The sequence below is a fragment of the Balaenoptera ricei genome, chromosome 2 (assembly GCF_028023285.1).
Source record: "Balaenoptera ricei isolate mBalRic1 chromosome 2, mBalRic1.hap2, whole genome shotgun sequence".
NCBI lineage: Eukaryota > Metazoa > Chordata > Mammalia > Artiodactyla > Balaenopteridae > Balaenoptera > Balaenoptera ricei.
The window spans coordinates 36,909,240-36,929,510 of NC_082640.1; the positions used below are offsets into that span (position 1 = coordinate 36,909,240).

The 20,271-nt window shown below is 40.0% G+C and overlaps 1 protein-coding gene and 1 pseudogene across 3 annotated transcripts in view; one reads left to right on the forward strand and one right to left on the reverse strand.

The window, feature by feature from the left end:
• PDE8A (phosphodiesterase 8A) overlaps nt 1–20,271 on the reverse strand; it is a 191,136-nt gene that overhangs the window by 120,945 nt on the left and 49,920 nt on the right. The gene's annotated exons all lie outside the window — the stretch shown is intronic.
• Nucleotides 15,712–15,801, forward strand: LOC132361648 (U5 spliceosomal RNA; annotated as a pseudogene).

Genomic DNA, 20,271 nt, shown 5'->3' on the forward strand with positions numbered 1-20,271 from the left:
ATACACAAGAGTGGCAGAGCCCTGCTGAAGACTAACACGACCTTGCAGAATGGAATGTAAATGCATGACGTCCAAAGGTAGCTGGGTGCCACGTGCTGCCCAGGGCGCTTTCTCCACGCCCCCGACCACACCTTCTCCCCTCCATAGAGAGGCTTTTCCAAATGTTCCCCCTTCTCAGGCCAGCTTCCCTAACCCCATCCTCCCACTCCCAGCACAACTGCTTATCCCATTTCAGTAAGCAATCCTAGAAACATTTGCCATAAGCAAATTTAAAAGGCAAACTAGGAAAAAAAAAAGTTATTAACCGTAAGTGGCAAATGAACTAATAACATTCTTAACTTTTAAAAAAATTACATACAAATTGAAAAAAAAACCCTCTTGTTCTCCAATAGAAAATCGCCAAAGTAACAGACAATACACAAAAGAAAAATTACAAATTGTTGATAAACATTTGGAAAAAGACTGACCTTCACTTCTAATCAAATAAATGTAAATAAAATTGGCCAAGATTAAAAATTGATAATGTCACATTCTCCCAGACAGACTAAATTTTAATTCCTGAATCCAATTAGCAGGGTGCCTGGGTCCACTTGCTCTGGCCTGACCTGGAGTCCACAAGTATCACGCCCTCAGCTTGCACTGAGGGACACTCACCACCACATTTATTATGGGAACATTGTTGAGAGCCTTGCCCCTTAAAAAGGGAGAGTGATTTCTTCAGGCCTAGGCTCAGAAACTACACTTCTCCTGAGTCACTAGCTTCTGTTAAATCTCAGGAACTCTGGGACTGCTTTCCTATCTGTTGAGGCTGTAGAAGCTCAGAGCCAAATGTGTGACCCAACCCCCTGGCAACCATGCAAGTCTCTGTGGCATGCATTGCCACATACGACCTGACACCTGACTCAACTGATTAGTCTACTCCTGTGTTCCCTTGGCCCCAATTCTCTTTATCTGTTTGCTTTTTAATCCTACAGTAAGTATTCTTTACCTCAAATCTTTTTTGAATAAGCAAAGGAGGGCAGTTCTAATGAAGAGGTCGTCAGCCCTCTGCTGTTCTCCATACTCTGAATGAGTCAGGTTGGACCTTCAGGTTCACGTTTGTCACCACAGCAGTATGAGGTGTCTGTGCACTGAGCTAATGGCTTCTGGCTCTGCAAATTAGTTTCTTGAACAACAATTCCTAAATACTTAACAGGTTATTTTCAACTGCCTTATTGAATATCATATAATTTTCTCAAAATGTTCTTTCAGGAACACCATGTGGCATTCTTTTTCAAGATGGAGGTGCTATAAAATCAACAAATTTGATAAACTGTTCAAATTTCAAAAGGGCTTGGAACATTTCAACTCAAGAAATAAAGAAGGCCTATATAATACAGAGATAATACCCAGCTATATAAACCAAATGTCTTCTGCAATGTGTACATTTATTCCATATATTTTCTTGATGAAAAGGCAAACTTTAGAGAAGTTGCTGAAATAAAACATGGGAAAAGAAAGCATATGAACTATGCTCTGTTCACTTCAGTAGAAGACAAATAAAATGTCCGAATTTATCCTTCAATGAAACTGTCATTCAATCCAGAGAGAAATTATTGTTTAAAGGTAGAAAAAAGAAGAATGTTAAAAAATAGTTATCTCAGCTGTAATTCCAGGGAACTCAGAAGTCAAACTAGGATAACATCCATTCGGACCCTGCTTGAGTGTTCAAGTATTTGGAGAAACATGACAGACGTGGTAGCAACGAGCCAAAGCAGAACTTAGACATCCAGACTCTATCCTTTCTCTCTCCCTGCTCCCCTTCCCTTTCTTAAGTTCTATCAGTCAGGATGCTTCTGGCTGCAAGTAAGGAAAATTAACCTCAAATTATTGTGTGATAAAGTGGATTTATCGACTCATGCAAACACGAAGTGCAGAGTGAGATCTTTTGAGCCTCAAGAGAGGTTCGGTAGGGACTCTGGCTCTGGGACTCTGCAATTCTCCGAGCTTTTTCTTGCCCAGGAGCTGGCGTTGTCCTCACTGGGGGGTGGGGTGGGGGTGGGGACATCTATCCCTCAACCACTCCAGTCCAATTGAGACAGTTTATATCACATGCCTGCCTCTGAACTAGTGACTGGGACCAGAGGACTTCATGTCCTGTCTGACTTAGGCCTGGGTTATGCATCTATTACTGAACAAATAACTGTGGCAATAAGGACATTAGGGACCACCCTGGAGCTGGGGGTGGGCTCAATCCCACCCAAACTTCACAACTGCTATGCATAGGAGAGGGGAAAAGGAGAAGAATTACAAAAGTTACCAAAGAGGTGTGGTAGAGACTGGCTGGCTGTTCAAAGCCAGTTCCTCTCCTTCCTGGGCACAAACAGATATAGATGGATCACATTTCCCAGCCTCCAGGGCAGTCAGGTGTGGCCAAGTGGCCAATGGAACAGACATGGACTATTTCCAGATCTGGTCCCTAAAAACCTCTCACCCACAGTCCTTCATGCTCTTTCCCCCTCTGCAAGCTGTCCGTGCAGATATGCACAATGATCTTGGGGAGCCACGTGTTGAAGATGGCAGAGCCACAAGATGGAAGGGAGCCTTGGTCCCTGAATCGCCACTTAGAGAAGAGTCCTCCACTGATCAGGAACACCTATTTTAAACTTCACGTAACTGAGCAACTTCTTTCAAGTTGAGACTTTTGTATATTTGGGGGTTTGTTACAACAGTCAGCCTATCCTAACAGGTGAAGGAATTAAGGTCCACAAGGTTGGATGACTTGCCCAAGATACAGTTAACCAACGAAACAAACACAAAAACACAGAATGCAGTGATCTTGCCACTGGAATGCAAAAACAGAATAGAAAATAAGTAATAGTTATGAAACCACAGGATAAAAAGAGAAGTAATGAGCAATACAGCATCACTAAGTATCTTTTAGGCAGAATGCACAAGTAAGGAAGCGGATCAACTGGAAAGCCCTTTCTATGTCAAAACTTGTGGAAATTTTCCCACAAGTTATCTCCCACAAGTTATCCATTCTTCTCTTAGCAAACAGAATTACTGGAAAGTTTCTCTGATAACTGAGAATGCAAACTGCCTCAGAGTCAGAATTAGGAATAATAACTGTCATTACACATAAAAAGCAGTATTAATTCTCAAGCTGAAAAGCATTTGTGGGCTTGGGCTGAACCCCAGTGCAGGGGCAGCGACCATCTGTCTGACCAGCACCCTCCCTTCCTCTGAGAGCTGCTCCCCATCCAACTACTTACTTCTGTGAAAGCTGTTGCTCATCATAGAAGCCACCATTGGCCGCTGGGCAGGCAGGTGTTCCAAGCCAGGCTGTCCTAGTTCTTCCCGGGGATTCTCAAATTGGAATCAAAGGAAGAGGCTCAGTCCCTCCCTATTAATGAAGCTGTGAAATATGAGGCCAGGAGCTATTGGTGGGCACTGTTTCTTGCTGAGCAGAAAGAAGCAGCCCAAGAAAACGAAGATGACACCACATGAAAGGGAGAAGAGTCCTGGTTTCATGTGGCCCAGAGGCTGGCATACCCCTGTCCTTCCCATGGTTTGGTTATGTAAGCCAGGCTATGGTGGCCCACAAATTTCACTTTGGGCCTCAGCTTGTTTAGATTAGGTTGATGTAACTTGCAATCAAAAGAATCCTGACCAACAGAATCAGGAAAATTGCCTCAAAAAACAGATAAACAAAAAAATTCATAATATCTCACAAATCTCCAAAAGTAAAATGAAAGTACAGAAGTATCAATGTCGAGTATGGACTCAGAAATCAGTGCACCAGGATTGAATCCAAGTGCTGCCAGTTTCTAGCCAGGAAACCTTGGGGAAATTGTTAAACCTCCCACTTGCCTCAGTTTTCTTACTCTAAAAGGTGAACCTTTAGGGTGACACCAAGCCCACTGGGTTTTCTTAAAGATTAAATTAGTTAATACACATAAAGTACTTAGAACAGTACCTGGTATGTAGTAAACATTCAATACATGATGGTTTTATTGTTACATTTGATCAATCTTAGTTGATTTTCAGGTTAGTGTCCCGTGTTTTCAGTAAGTCAAGGTGGAACCAGCCAGGTGAAAATAGGTGTTGACCAGAGAAAAAAGCATGTTTGTCCCACACAACCTGACCCTCAGCAGTGCACCATCAAATCCAGATGCTCTTTCATTTGTAACGAAGGGACAACTTCTTCAGGGGCCCACCAAGGAAAGGCCAGTTCGGCAGTCTCAGACCCCTCCAGGAGGTGAGCGAGGATACGCTGTATCAGCCACCAGCACGCTCCTCTGCTCCCTAGGACATCCGTTCTCTCCGAACTCCTTCAACTCCCTGGGCCCTCAGGGCCACAGTGAAACAGGCAGGAGGGTAAATGCTGTCCCAGAGCAGCCTATAGGGACCTCTCCATCTTCTGAGCATGCATGACCTTGACAGTTTGAACCCTTCGTCCCATCTTAGGCTTGTCTTTCTTTTTTTTTTTTAAGTAATAGAATTTCACAAACACAAAAATTTGAGGGCATTTTTTCCAGACACAAGATACTTTCTACAGCAATCACCTACTTCCTTCACAGAGCTCTACCTTCGCCAAAGTTCTTTTGCTATTTCTGCTGATTAAGTTGGGCAGAAAGTCTCAGCAGAGCACTTTCGTGGAAACTGCACAGTCAAAAGTCCAGAGGTCTTTAAGTGCCTGGAAGTGTAAGTAAGTATTTGAAGCATTCAGTCTGTAAAGGCATGGGATAAAGCTAGAGAAGGGGGCAGAAGGCACATCAGGCTGGGCTTTGAGGTCATGGAAAGGGGTCTGAATCTGGCAGTGGGAAGCCACAGAGGGTTTGAAGCAGGGAATGGCATAATCAGGTCTGTATCTGATCACCCTGCCTCCTCTGAACCTCTGCTTGCAGGGTAGCAGATCTCCCAGACGTCTGCATGTGGGATCAGCTTATCTGAGAACCAGAGAAATAAGGTCTGAAGACATGTTTTTCAGAAGAATAGCTTACGTAGGGTAGAAATTCCAGAAATTTTCCTCATGACGGAGAAATAAGAAGGTAGATCATTTTAGCAACCTGGCTCTAGAGTAGTAGAGAAGGCTGAGAATACTGGGAGCGGGGCAAAGCCCTCATGCCACCAATTAGAAACCACTGACTCCAAAGCAACCTGGTGGGGAAGAGCCAGGGCCCAGAGAAGGTGTCATGCTCGCAGGGCTTTCTGGAGCCTGGCAATGGGACAGGCACGCTGCTCTGACTGGCCAGAGACTGCCCACTGGAAGAACAAGTTCAATTCCTACTAGCCCTGACCAGAGACCCTCTCCAGCCAACCTACATTATTTTACTCCAGCAGAAAACTGAGCACAGTAAGCAAACTTTACATTGTAGCAAAGCTAGCCTTGTAAACAAGCAAACCCAAACCAAAACTGTGTGATTACCAGAGAGATTCATGTGGGATCTGAAGCTGTCCTACGTTGCAGAAATATTCTTGGCCTCTCAAGACAAACATAGCTTTTGGCACTGAAAACTGTTTTTTGGTTTACAGGCCAGAAAACCACTGCACCCCTGTTTATTTTTCCATTATCAGTATATTCAGCAGCACTGAAAGGATTTAACAGAGCTTCCTTCTCTCCTGACCTACTGGTGAGAAAACACAGTTCTGATCAATAAGCAAAGAGAAACCAGAAAAATCTGTCATGTTTATGGTGCGTGACAGGTATCTTCTCACACCTTCTCTCATACACTCATTTTTTTTTTGGCTGCATTGGGTCTTCGTTGCTGTGCGCGGTCTTTCTCTAGTTGCAGCAAGTGGGGTCTGCTCTTTGTTGTGGTGCGCGGGCTTCTCACTGTGGTGGCTTCTCTTGCTGTGGAGTACAGGCTCTAGGCACGCAGGCTTCAGTAGTTGTGGCGCACGGGCTTAGTTGCTCCGCGGCATGTGGGATCTTCCTGGTCTAGGGCTCGAACCAGTGTCCCCTGCATTGGCAGGCAGATTCTTAACCACTGCGCCACCAGGGAAGTCCCCATACGCTCATTTTATATACAAGGAACTGTGGCTCACAGACGAGTTCCATGACTTGCCCCAGCTCACAGCTGAGTAAGTACCAAAGCCAGAATTCAAATCCAAGTCTGATGCTAATTCTCCTGCCCTCTTTGTATCACAGCAATGGTATACTCAGATTTCTGACCAAGCACTGGAGAATCAGGGGTCAGGAAGACACATACAAATAGAGGCAAGCCTATTCCCTAACAAGTGTATCATCTAAAAGGGGAGGCTACATCACTCATCTCACATTACCTGCAAATGCCTAGTGCAGTTCCTAGTGCACAGTAAGCTCTAAATAAATGTGGCTTGAATGAATGAAGGAAGATTTTGCTGTGATCCAATACTCTGTTGTCTAATAAAGAATTAGTGACTATCACGCAAACTCACCAAACCAGAGTTCTCTGTGTAGATGCAAAGTTGATGCGTGAGGGCTTCCCTGGTGGCGCAGTGGTTGAGAATCTGCCTGCCAATGCAGGGCACACAGGTTCGAGCCCTGGTCTGGGAAGATCCCACATGCCGCAGAGCAACTAGGCCCGTGAGCCACAACTACTGAGCCTGCGCATCTGGAGCCTGTGCTCCACAACAAGAGAGGCCGCGATAGTGAGAGGCCCACGTACCACGATGAAGAGTGGCCCCCGCTTCCCGCAGCAGGAGAGGGCCCTCGCATAGAAATGAAGACCCAATGCAGCCATAAATAAATAAATAAATAAAAATTAAAAAAAAAAAAGGTGATGCGTGAATTCCTACAATGGGGGAGAAGTGAGACTAGAAGGCCTCTAAAACACTTTCTAACTCAGTCTCTGAAAACTAATCTCACTGTAGAGGTGAGTGTCTAATAGAAGTACTGACTGATTTTTGTCAATATTAAAAACAAGTATATGCTGGCTCATACCGTCGACTATCAGTTACCCCCATAATGGTGTTCTGAACTTTTGATAATACTGCTGGACCGCAGTGCCAGGCCGACCTCATGCCTGCCTTCATCCCAGGCAAGGCTTTATTGCAGCTCACCTCACTTGGAATTTTGGCTTTTCAGGACCCTAGTGTTAGGACCCTTAACACTAGGATAACAAAAAGATATGGTATAAATGCTTCGGGAGGCAAAAGGAACAAGACTTTCTGCTTTTATCTAAAAATGTTAAGGGGGCTTCCCTGGTGGCGCAGTGGTTAAGAATCTGCCTGCCAATGCAGGGGACATGGGCTCAAGCCCTGGTCCAGGAAGATCCCACATGCCGCGGAGCAACTAAGCCCGTGCGCCACAACTACTGAGCCTGTGTGCCACAACTACTGAAGCCCGTGCGCCTAGAGCCTGTGCTCCGCTACAAGAGAAGCCACTGCAATGAGGAGTCCGCACACCGCAAAGAAGAGTAGCCCCTGCTCATCGCAACTAGAGAAAGCCCGCAGGCAGCAACGAAGACCCAACACCAGCCATAAATAAATAAATAAATAAATTCATTTATTTATTTATTTTTAAAAAATAAAAAATAAAAATGTTAGGGCAGTAAAGGAAGCCAGTCAAATATGTAGTGAATGACTACATAAATACTGCATAACTCCAACTCCAAATGTATGGGTTATAAACCTAGAAGAAAAAAATAGGTATCTGTATATGACTTTAAAATGAAAAAAGAACCATTTTGCAATAATCAAGCAACTTCACTAATGATATCCAAATTCTGATACCCAAATTATACCAGAAATTTCAAGTGTTCAATTTCTTTATTGCTTCTGATACAATAAAACCGCTAGACAAGAGAATACTTTGCCTTTTCCTCCTCCATAAAATGAGGAGCTTGGGTATGGTAAAGTTAAAAGTCTCATTAAGTAATAAAATTCTAAGAAAATGGAAGATTTCAATATGTAACTTATCTGGCCAAGTTCATAAATAAAAATTTTAAATAAAACATACTGCTAAAAAAAATAAAAATAAAAAAATAAAAACATACTGCTTTTTCATTATAGACTGCCCAAGATGTTTTAAAACTTGCTGTAACAGAACTGTTTTTCAATCAAGACTTAAAAATAATAGATTCTCCTTCTAAAAATAAATCCTAAGAAAATGATCACAGATATGCATAAAGACTTAAGTAAGAAGATGTACATGGCAACATTAGTACTGCCATATAAATTATGTTCTGAAGAATTTTAAAGACATGGGAAAATACAGTTGGCTCTCTGTATCCGCAGATGCAGAACCCTCATATACAGAGGGCCCACTGTACTATACCGTTTTATATAAGGGACTGGAGCATCCACAAATTTTGGCATCCACTGGGGGTCCTGGAACCAATCTCCTGCAGATACCAAGGATCGACTATAGCTGCAATTTATTATTAAATTTAAAAGTCAGGATATAATACTATACAAAGTATCCATTTAAAATTTACATTTTAAAATTTTGATTTAACAGATACACACCACTATATATAAAATTATAAACAATAAGGACCCACTGTATAGCACAGGGAACTATATTCAATATCTTGTAATAACCTATAATGGAAAAGAATCTGGAAAAGAATATATATATAACTGAATCACTCTGCTGTGCACCTTAAACATTATAAATCAACTATACTTCAATTTTAAAAAATACATTACGGCAAAAACAATTTTCTTAATTTAAAATTTCTTATGCATGCATATTGTCTTAAAACCAAAGGCCAATATCACACCTAAGGGTGAAGAACTGGACACATTACCATTAAAACCAGGATGAAACAAAGATGCACACTAACACCATTATTATTTAACAATGTTTTGAAACTCCAAAGCAATCCAATAAGAAAACAAAGATTAAGAAGTATTACTGATACTTTTAGAAAGAAAAACCCAAAACCATCAGTCAGCTAATAATGTAAACATTTATCTCAAATCCAAGACACTCTACACTTAAAATTTATCTATTTCACTATAATAAAAAAAGACAATCAACTGAGAAACTATAATGATGTTTATTAAATTCAGCAACATCAATATATTTTATCTAATTGAAATAATTAGTTAAAAGATTTAATGCAGAAAAGATTCTGGCTACAACAGAATTATCCTAAAAAGAAATGAGACCCATATGAAAATACATAAAATAAGATAAACAATAAATTCATATTTACAGACAGAAGAATCCTATAAAGCTATCAATTCTCCCCAAATTACAGCAGATTTAACTCCAATACAAGCAAAATCTCCCCATAATTTGAGGGTAGAACAAAATCATTCTAAAATTAACATGGAAGAATAGACAAGAATGGGTTAAGGAAATTTTTTTTAATGGGGCATAATGAGGAGAAGGATTAACCTTATCAGACACTATTAAAACATATAAAGCTATAAAAAATGAAATCAGTGCAGTAACAGTACAAGCAAGAATAGATAACCAAAAACAGACAATGCAGGGACTTCCCTGGTGGTCCGGTGGTTAAGACTCTGTACTTCCACTGCAGAGGGCATGGGTTCAATCCTTGGTCGGGCAACTAAAGATCCCGCATGCCATGTAGCACAGCCAAAAAAAAAAAAGACAATGCAAAGATATGATAAAGGTGAAAGTATAAATTAATTAGGAATAAAAATAATTATTCACATAAAAGATGCTGGAATAATAACTAGCTATTTTGGAGAGTTATCTCACATTATATAACTAAAATAAATGTCAAATTTTAAAAACTAAATGTTGGAATTAAATAAACAAAATGAAAAATTCAAAAACATATGAATGAATACTGTATTATATATCTGGATGGATAAGGACTTAAGCTTAAAATAAAGGAAGAAAAAATAAAAATTGTCACTGTAAGAGAAAAACGATACAATTGTAAAATCAAACAAATTAAGATAAAAAACTGAATTATTAAATCTAAGTTGAAAATATATATGAATTGCATAGTTTGGGATTTATTTATTTACGCATGCATGCATGCATGCATGCGTTGGGTCTCCGTTGCTGTGCGCAGGCTTTTTCTAGTTGCGGTGCACGGGCTTCTCATTGCGGTGGCTTCTCCTGTTGCGGAGCACGGGCTCTAGGCGCACGGGCTTCAGTAGTTGTGCCTCGCTGGCTCTAGAGCGCAGGCTCAGTAGTTGTGGCGCATGGGCTTAGTTGCTCCACAGCATGTGGGATCTTCCTGGACCAGGGCTCGAACCCGTGTCCCCTGCCTTGGCAGGCAGATTCTGCACCACCAGGGAAGTCCCATAGTTTGAGGTTTTTTAATGTACATATTTTCTAGTTCTATCCAACAAAATGGCTCCCAAACAATGTTATTCTCGGAATAATGAGCACTCCTAGCACGGAGGTCGTACTTTCCAACACCATTTCCCACTAAGAGAACCAGGATGCCTTAGAGTAAAAGGCTTATTGCTGGTCTGGGACAAGAAAGGTACAAGTTGAGCCAGGGACAACTGGTTTTTTTTTTTTTAAAGATTAAAAGAATCATGTTAGGGCTTCCCTGGTGGCGCAGTGGTTGAGAATCTGCCTGCCGATGCAGGGGACACGGGTTCAAGCCCTGGTCTGGGAAGATCCCACATGCCTCGGAGCGACTAGGCCCGTGAGCCACATTGCTGAGCCTGCGCGTCTGGAGCCTGTGCTCTGCAACAAGAGAGGCCACGATGGTGAGAGGCCCGCGCACCGCGATGAAGAGTGGCCCCCACTTGCCGCAGCTAGAGGAAGCCCTCGCACAGAAACTAGGACCCAACACAGCCATAAATAAATAAATAAATAAAATTAAAAAAAAAAAAAAAAAAGAGACTGTGCTCAGTACTTTGAAAAAAAAAAAGAATCATGTTAAAAGGATATAGGAGTCAGTTTGAAGGAGCCCCCACTGGCCAAAGGTGTTACAATTCCAGTCTTTAAAAAAGAAAAAAAAAAAAGAAAGACTATAACAGATCCAAACACATCTAACCAATGAAAATCCGTATGTCCATAATTACATTTTTTAAAAAGCGATATTAAAAAAACCCAACACATTCATTACCATTTGAGGCAGCAACTCCTTACTATTAAAACTATTAATTAAAGGGAAAAATTAAGCACTTACGCTGCCTTTCCAATAGGAACTATATTTTATAGTAATCTAAAAGCTCTAGGCCCAACTGATAAAGGAAACTTCTGCTTTACAGAAGAACATAAACTACTGCATGGAGAAAAGTGAACTAAATTAGGAAACATCATTCAGTAACTGTAATGAGAATTGTTATTGTAGATAAGGATTATCAATTGGTGGGAAGGAGGGAGGGAGGAAGGGAGGAAGGGAGGGTGGGAGGGTGGGAGGAAAGGAGGAAGGGAGGGAGGGAGGGAGGGAAGAAGGAAGGAAGGAAGGAAGGAAAGAAGGAAGGAAGGAAGGGCCTTGGGTGAACAGCTTATGTTGAATTAAATGGAAGGGCGGGCCTTGGGTGAACAGTTTATGGTGAATTAAATGGAAGGGCGGGCCTTGGGTGAACAGCTTATGGTGAATTAAACATTTGTATAGTGCCAAGGGCCACAAGGTCACTTTCTGGTCATATGAGGAGAACCTAATGGTTCTAGTGGAGGAATCAGATTCTCATCATCTTAACCCAGTGGTCAATCTGAGCATCTATAATGGTGGGTCAATCAGATATCATGTATCTTCTGATGTGATTCGTGAATCACCAATGATATAGTCTAACCCAAAACATTTAATTTTAATCCATTTTGGATACAACTTCTAGTTCACAGGAAATATAGCAGATAGAGGGAAAGCTAAATGACACCACAGGAAGCAGTAAGATGAATCCAGAAGTTGGGACAAAGTAAGTGGTCAGGTCTCTTTAACACGTCAGTGTGATTTAAAAAGGGGGGCAGGGGCTAGGTTAAAAGCAAGGTAAGGGGGAAAGTAGCAATGGGGTGTGGTGGTGGTGGGATGAATTGGGAGGTTGGGATTGACATATATACACTAATATGTATAAGATAACTAATAAGAACCTGCTGTATAAAAAAATTAATTTAATTTAATTTAAAAATTCAAAAAAAAAAGCGAGGTAAGGGTCACAACAAGTAGATGCAATGCAGGAGACGTTTCTGGGATCATAGTAGATATTGGTATGGTATGATATGTGTATTAGATAAGATAAAACAAATTATCGGAAATGGAAATGTGCAGAGATTATTGGCTGTAAAAAGTCCATTGCAAAGCAGTATGTATTTATGGTGGTTCCTCAAAAAATTAAAAATAGAATTACCATATGATCCATCAAGTCCACTCCTGGGTGTATATATCCCCAAAAGAACTGAAAGCAGGAATTCTAAGATATGCACACCTAGGTTCATATGCAGTATTGTTCACAACAACCAAGAGGTGGAAGCAATCAAAGTGTCCATCAATGGATGAATGGATAAATAAAATGTGGTATATGCATACAATGGAATATTATTCAGCCTTAAAAAGGAATGGAACTCTGATATATGTTACAACATGGATGAAACTTGAAGACATTATATTAAGCGAAATCAGGCAGTGGCAAAAGTACAAGTACTACATGATTCTACTTATATGAGGTACCTAGAGTAGTCAAAAGGGAATGGTGGTTGCCAGGGACTGGGGGATGAGGGAATAAGGAGTTTAATGGGTATGAAGTTTTAGCTTTGGAAGATGAAAAGGTTCTGGAGATGGATGGTGGTGGTGGTTGCAGAACGATGTGAATGTGCTTAATGCCACTGAACCGAACACTTAAAAATGATTAGAATGGTACATTTTATGTTATGTAAACTTCACAATTTTTAAAAACCCAGTGTGTACAATATAATGTAATTTCAGTGAAAAAATGCAATTGTATAGATAGAGAGATAGATGCGGGGGGGAGACAGGGAGAGACAGACAGGGAGACAGAAAGGGGGGAGAGAGAAAGGGAGGGAGGGAGGAGAGGGAGAGAGAAAGAATCTAGAAGGATATGTACTAACATGTTATAATAAATGATCTCTAGGTTGTGAAAGCATTTGCTAATTTTCTACACTTTGTATACTGTAATAAAAGAGGATGTTGTATAAAGCAGATGGGAAAAAAACATAAAAGGAAGAGTGCTAGATTTGATTTCATAAAAATATAAAATGTCTACAATTTTTTTAAATTGCCTATTATTTTTAAAGTAATACATCCAATAAAGAGAAAAAGATTTGCAATAAGCACAAGAGATCAAAACTTAATTCCCAAACACATCAAAAAGCTCTCATAAATAAATTTTTTTTAAACTCTAAAACCCAAACAGAGAAAATAGGCAACAGACATGAATTCACTGAAGAGGAAGTTCAAGTGTCCAAAACACACGTGGAAAAGAAAAAGTTACAATAAATGAAATAAATTATAATTAAAATACTAATAAAATATCACTCTCCCACAATCAGATTGTTGAAAGCATAACAAGCACTTTCATATGCTCCTGTGATACTAAAACTTGATCACATCTTTCTAGAGGGCAATTTAACAATGCGGATCATGAGCTTTTAAAAGTTAATAGTCACAATACTATGAACTACTCATACATGAAACATAGATTAATCTCAAAAACGTAATGCTGAGTGAAAGAAGTGTTACATAAAAGAGCACATGCTACATAATTCCACTTATATGAAGTTCTAGAACAGACAAAGCTAATCGATGGTGGGAAAAAAAATTAGAAGGTGGTTGCAGGGATGGCAGGGAGAGACAGCCTGGGAAGGAACATGAGTGAACTTTCTGGAAAGATAATATTATAACCTTGACAGAGTTTGGATTACACAGATATATGTATGCATCTGTCAAAACTCAGCAAATGCACAATAAATATCTGTGTGTTTCACTGCATGTAAATTTTACCTCAAAAGAAAAATCTAAATACTGGACTCTAATTAATGATATGCATGCTGCAATATTTTAGGAGAAGTGGACTGATGTCTGCAACTACTTTAAAATGCATCAAAGAAAAAGGAGATGGAGATGACAGACAGACAGATACACAGTTGTCCCTTGGTTTCTGCAGGGCATTGGTTCCAAGATTCCCTCAGACACCAAATCCACGGATGCTCAAGTCCCTTATATGAAAGGCATAGAATTTACACATAACCTAAGCACATCCTCTCGTATATGTATACTGTGAATCATCTCTAGATTACTCATAATACCTAATACAATGTAAATGTTATGTAAATTGCTGTAAATACAATGTAAATGCTATGTAAATCGTTATTACAAGGCAAAGTCAAGCTTTGCTTTTTGGAACTTTCTGGATTCCCCCACACACACCCCCATTGGTTGAATCCTCAGATGTAGAACCCATGGATACAGAGCGCTGACCATATATGATAAAGCAAGTACAGTAAAATGCTACCATAAAATACAGGAGTTTGGGGTGCACAAGGGTTCACTGCAAAATTCCTTCAAGAATGCTATATATTTGAGATTTCTCATAATAACATGTGAGAAATACTAAAAAAAATTAGTCAACAGCCACAAGGCAGTCTTCTGAAGTGCTGGAAATATTCTCTCTTGATTTGGGTGGTCGTTACATGCAGCATATGTGGGTAAAATTTTATCAAGCCATACTCTTTAAGATTTTGTATACTGTGCTAACTGCATTTATATCTCAAAAAAATGTTTTAAATAAACAGCAATCAGAATAGGACTTTAAAGTGTATATAATTAATATACTCAAAAAGATAACGAGTATGCTGTAACAAAACAAAAAAAACCCATGAATAAGCAGTTATAAAAAGAACACACCATAAATCTTGAACATAGAAACTGTCCAATTTAAAAACTCGAAGGGTGGCTCAGTGGTTAAGAACCCGCCTGCCAATGCAGGGGACACGGGTTCAAGCGCTAGTCCGGGAAGATCCCACATGCGGCGGAGCAACTAAGCCCGTGTGCCACAACTACTGAGCCTGCGCTCTAGAACCTGTGCTCCGCAACAAGAGAAGCCACTGCTCGCCTCAACTACAGAAAAGCCCGCATGCAGCAACAAAGGCTCAGTGCAGCCAAAAATAAAATTAAAAAGAACAAAAACAAAAACTCAAAGGGCTAGATAGCTGAGTAGACCCTGAGGAATGAATCAATGAGCTAGGAGAGTGAGCTAAAGAACCCTCCCAGACTATAGCACAGAGATGGGAAGTAAAAGAAAACTGAAGAGATATAGAGGACAGATCAAAGATGTGCCTAAATCCGATCATTTGGAGGAATCTGCAGAAGGGAAGGGAGGAAATGGAAGGGGGGACAACATTTGAAGAAATAACAATTAAATGTTTCCTAGAACTAAAAGAATAAAACCATTTAAAAAAATAGTTTTTAATTACAGTTATTTAAAGTTATCTACAAGGATGGAAGGAAACATAATACCATTTTATGAGTAGCTATCTCCTGATTGTGCAATTTAAATGATTATGCAATTTAAGGTCCTTTTCTTTTTCAAGTTTTCTAAAATGAACATTACTTTTGTAATGAGAAAAATAAAAGTTTACTTTTATAAAATAAATCCAGAACCAAGATAAAAGAAAGGCTTTTAAAAATTCCCTAACCTCTCTTTCCTCTGACTTCTACCCTATGCTATTACAGTGAACCTGTTTCTGTAAGCAGTCACCACAAACTTGGGCAAGTCATTTGATCTCTTTAAATTTCTGCTCCTTTTAGGTCTTCAACAGGGAAAATAAAATCCCTCCTTCCTACCTCACAGGAGTTTGGTGAACATCAAATGAGATGATGTATAAAAATTGCACTCAGTATACTCTGATTTCTCTTCAGATCAAATAAATCTTTCGCCTTTTACTAAAGATTTCCGTGGAGAGAAACAATTCTGAGACTCACAGACATAGAAAACAAACTTACTGTTACCAAAGGGGAAGGGGGGAGGGATATATTAGGAGTTTGGGATTAGCAGATACAAACTACTACATATAAAATAGATCAACAACTAGGTCCTACTGTATATCACAGGGAACTATATTCACTATCTTGTAATAAACTACAATGGAAAAGGATATGAAAAAGAATATATATATGTGTATATATATATATATATATATATATATATATATATATATATATATATAAAATCAGTTTGCTGTATACCAGAAAACACAGCATTGTAAATCAACACAACATTGTAAATCAACTATACTTCCGTTAAAAAAAAAAAAAAAAATAGCGCCCAGTCAACTATACAGCACTGTAGAAATTGAGCATGTTATCACAGTCCTTCTAAGCCGGTAAACCCCAACCTCTGAGTCACCCTCCACTCCCCTCATCCCTCACTCCCCAAATCCAATCCATTCCCTAGCCTGCCAGCTCTTCCTTCCTTCCTTTCCCAAACCACTGCACTACCTAGTTACACCTGGTCATACTTTGTGCCTGAACCACCACAATAGCGCCCTGGGTGATGCCCCGCCTCTAACTTTTCCTTACCCCACCCAGTGCACTTTCCTCCTAAAACTTAATCTTCATAAAATACATTCATCCTGTAACTACAATGCTGAAAATGAAAGTTCTCTCAAGTTTACAGGATGGACTTCAAACTCCTTAACCTGGTTTTCAAGCCTTCCCTCCTATCCCTGGTCAACCTCCTCACTGTTTGTGGAACAAGCCAGCAACCCCCCACCCCATACACACCCTCATTCTCTACCCATCCAGGTTCTCCCAGTCTTCTTAGCCCAGGCCAAACCCCTCCCTCCCTTCCTCCCTCTGCACCTTCTGATCAATCCAGACCAAGCTCCTGCCTGTTCTCTGAACAACCACTCCATCCCTCAGGCGTCATCCTCACTTCCAGGTCAGAGGCCTGCCCCACACTTCCAGAGAGGACTATTTCTGCCCTGAGGGCAGGGCCTCCTGCTTGGCTCCTGTATCTTCTGTACTAGGCACTCAAATTAACCTGCTAATCATTTTAGTCTGTAAAATAAACTTTCTCTGCCTAACTGAATTTTATTGTAATTATTTCTTTAGTTTTCTTTATAGTTTTAATATCTATATGTATATCACATATATTCCTATATAACATACTGTTTAGCTATTAAATTTTAAATAAAAAGAATTATACTTTATAAATTCTTCTGTAAGTTCTTCCCTTCAACATTTGTTTTTGAGATTGATCTATGTTCATATCTGTACCTATAAGCCATTCATTTTCAAAGCTGAAAAGCATTCCTTTGAATATCACAACTTATTCATCCATTATGTTGCTGAGGGATATTTGGGTTTTATCAAAAAGTTTGCTATTAAAAGCAATGCTCCTATGAACATTCTTATGCATGTTTCAATACACATATGTGTCTCTAGGATTGAAATTGCTAGGTCTTAGGGTCACATGTTTAACACTACTTGGTAATGACAATGGTTTTCCAATCGGTTTTGCAACCGATTTATGCTTTTACTTACAGTGTTGAAGAATTCCTCAAAAATACTGTCAGGCTTTTAAGCATTTGCCCATTTGGTGGGTGTAAAATGTTATTTCATTGTGGTTTTAATTTGCATTTCCGCAGTGAGGCTGACATCTTTTCACACATGTATTGGCCATTTGGTTTCCTCTTTGATAAGCTCCCTAAGTCTTTGCGTATTTTTCAACTGGGCTGTCCTTTTCTTATCTACTGTAAGAGTTCTATATTTATTCTGGATACCAATCCTTCATTGGTGTTATGTGTTGCAAATATCTTCTTCCAGTTTATGGTTTCCTTCCTTTTCACTCTTTTGATGAGAAGTTCTTTATTTTAACTTAGTTGAATTTATTAACCCTTTCCTTTATGGTAAATGCTTTGTGTAACTTGTTTAATAAGTCCTTCCCTACCCAGAGATCATGAAAATATTTATATTTCCTTTCAATAAAAAAGTGTTAGGGGCTTCCCTGGTGGCACAGTGGTTGAGAATCTGCCTGCCAATGCAGGGGACAAGGGTTCGAGCCCTGGTCTGGGAAGATCCCACATGCCGCGGAGCAACTGGGCCCATGAGCCACAACTACTGAGCCTGCGCGTCTGGAGCCCGTACTCTGCAACGAGAGGCCGCGACAGTGAGAGGCCCGCGCACCCCGATGAAGAGTGGCCCCAGCTCGCCGCAACTGGAGAAAGCCCTCGCACAGAAACGAAGACCCAAAACACAGCCAAAAATAAATAAATAAATAAATAAGTGTTAAAATAAAAACTTCAAAAAGTTATATAAACAATCAATTAGCACATGAAAACATACTCAAAATTATTAGCCATCAAGGAAATGCAAATCAAAACCACAAGGAGATACCACTACACACCCACCAGAATGGCTAAAATTAAAAAACTGATAACACCAAACGGTGGCAAGGACGTGGACCAACGGAATTTTTATTATATACTGTTAGCAGGAGTGTGGAATTGTATAACCCTGGAGAAAGGTCAAGCTGTTTCTTAAAATGCTAAATATAACAGCTATCCTATGACCCAGCAATTCTACTTCTTGGTAGTTACCCAAGAAAAATGAAAGCATATGCCCACATTATAATTTATACTAGAATATTCATAGCAGCTGTATTTTTTTTTTTATAAATTTATTTATTTATTTATTCATTTCTGGCTGTGTTGGGTCTTCGTTTCTGTGCGAGGGCTTTCTCTAGTTGTGGCAAGCAGGGGCCACTCTTCATCGCGGTGCGCGGGCCTCTCACTATCGCGGCCTCTCTTGTTGCGGAGCACAGGCTCCAGACGCGCAGGCTCAGTATTTGTGGCTCACGGGCCTAGTTGCTCCGCGGCATGTGGGATCCTCCCAGACCAGGGCTCGAACCCGTGTCCCCTGCATTGGCAGGCGGATTCTCAACCACTGCGCCACCAGGGAAGCCCGCAGCTGTATTTTTAATAGCCAAAAATTAAAAGTGGCCCTACCATCCCTCAACAAGAAAATGAATAAGTGAATTGTGATCTAGTCACACAACAGAATACTACTCAGCAAGAAAAAAGAGCAACATAGATGAATCTCAAAAATACTACGCTGAATGAAAAAAGCCTTACACAAAAGAATACATTCTTTAAGATTCTATTTATATGAAACCTAGAACAGGCAAAAATAATTTACAATGGAAAAAAAACTGTGGTTGTTAGTGGGTGGGGTTAGGAATGGAAGAGGAACACAGAGAACTATTCTGTATCCTGACAGAGATTTGCATTACACGAGCATACACATTTGTAAAAAAAAAAAAAAAAAAAAAAGGAAACAAATATTTTAATTCTAGGTGATATGCATACTGAAGTGTTCAGGAGTCATGTATACTGATGTGTGGAACTTACTTGGAAGTGATTCCAAAAATAAAATGGATTTCTGGGTGGATAAAGGGATAGAGAGAAGTGGTAAAGCAAATAAAGGAAAGTGTTAACAGCAGAATCTAGGTGGTAGGTATACACGTGGTAATTCTTTCAACTTTGCTGTATGTTTGAAAATTTTCACAATAAAATATTAGGGAAAAGACAAAAATATATTTTAAAAAGGAAGAGATGTGCTTTAAAAAAATAAGCAGATAGGGACTTCCCTGGTGGTCCAGTGGTTAAGACTTTGCCTTCCAAAGCAAGGGGTGTGGGTTCGATCCCTGGTCGGGGAGCTAAGATCCCACATGCCTCACAGTCAAAAAACCAAAACATAAAACAGAAGCGATGTTGCAATAAATTCAATAAAGACTTTAAAAATGGTCCACATCAAAAAAATAAATCTTCAAAAAAATTATCAAAAAAAAAAAAAGCAGGTATATTTGAGCAAAGTTTGCCTTTGAAAAAGGTAATTGAAAGAAAAAGATCAATCCTTACAGGTACTGGTGCTTTGGAGTTTACAAAACACTTTCACACAGATTATTTTAAGTGATCCTCACCAAAACCCAGGTATTCTAGTCTCATTTTATGCTTGAGAAAACTTAGGATCAGAACTTGCCAAATATTACACAGCCGGTACCTCACAGTGCTGGACTTAAAAACAAACACCTCTGGCACCTCCACCTCCGTTCTTTCAAATACACCTCACTAGGGACCTGCCGGCAACCGCAAACATTTGAAGACCACGTGGAAACTGCTGATGATGTGCCACCAGCCCTTTGCTTGTCCCATGAGCAGAGTGACAAGGCTGAAGCAGCTGTTGTACTACACTAGCAGGACATGAAAGGGAGAGGCACGCAGACAGTAAATGAGCATGAACTCAACAGATCGAAGGTGTGTTTCCAACCCACACAGAATAAAAGAACTGGCAAGCCCCCCTCGCTGAGTTCTTTGAGGCCATGCCCAAAGTCTGGGGAAATCTGTGATATCCTTCCTGTCTATATAGATGGGCAAACTGCATATGAGGCCTGTAGCTA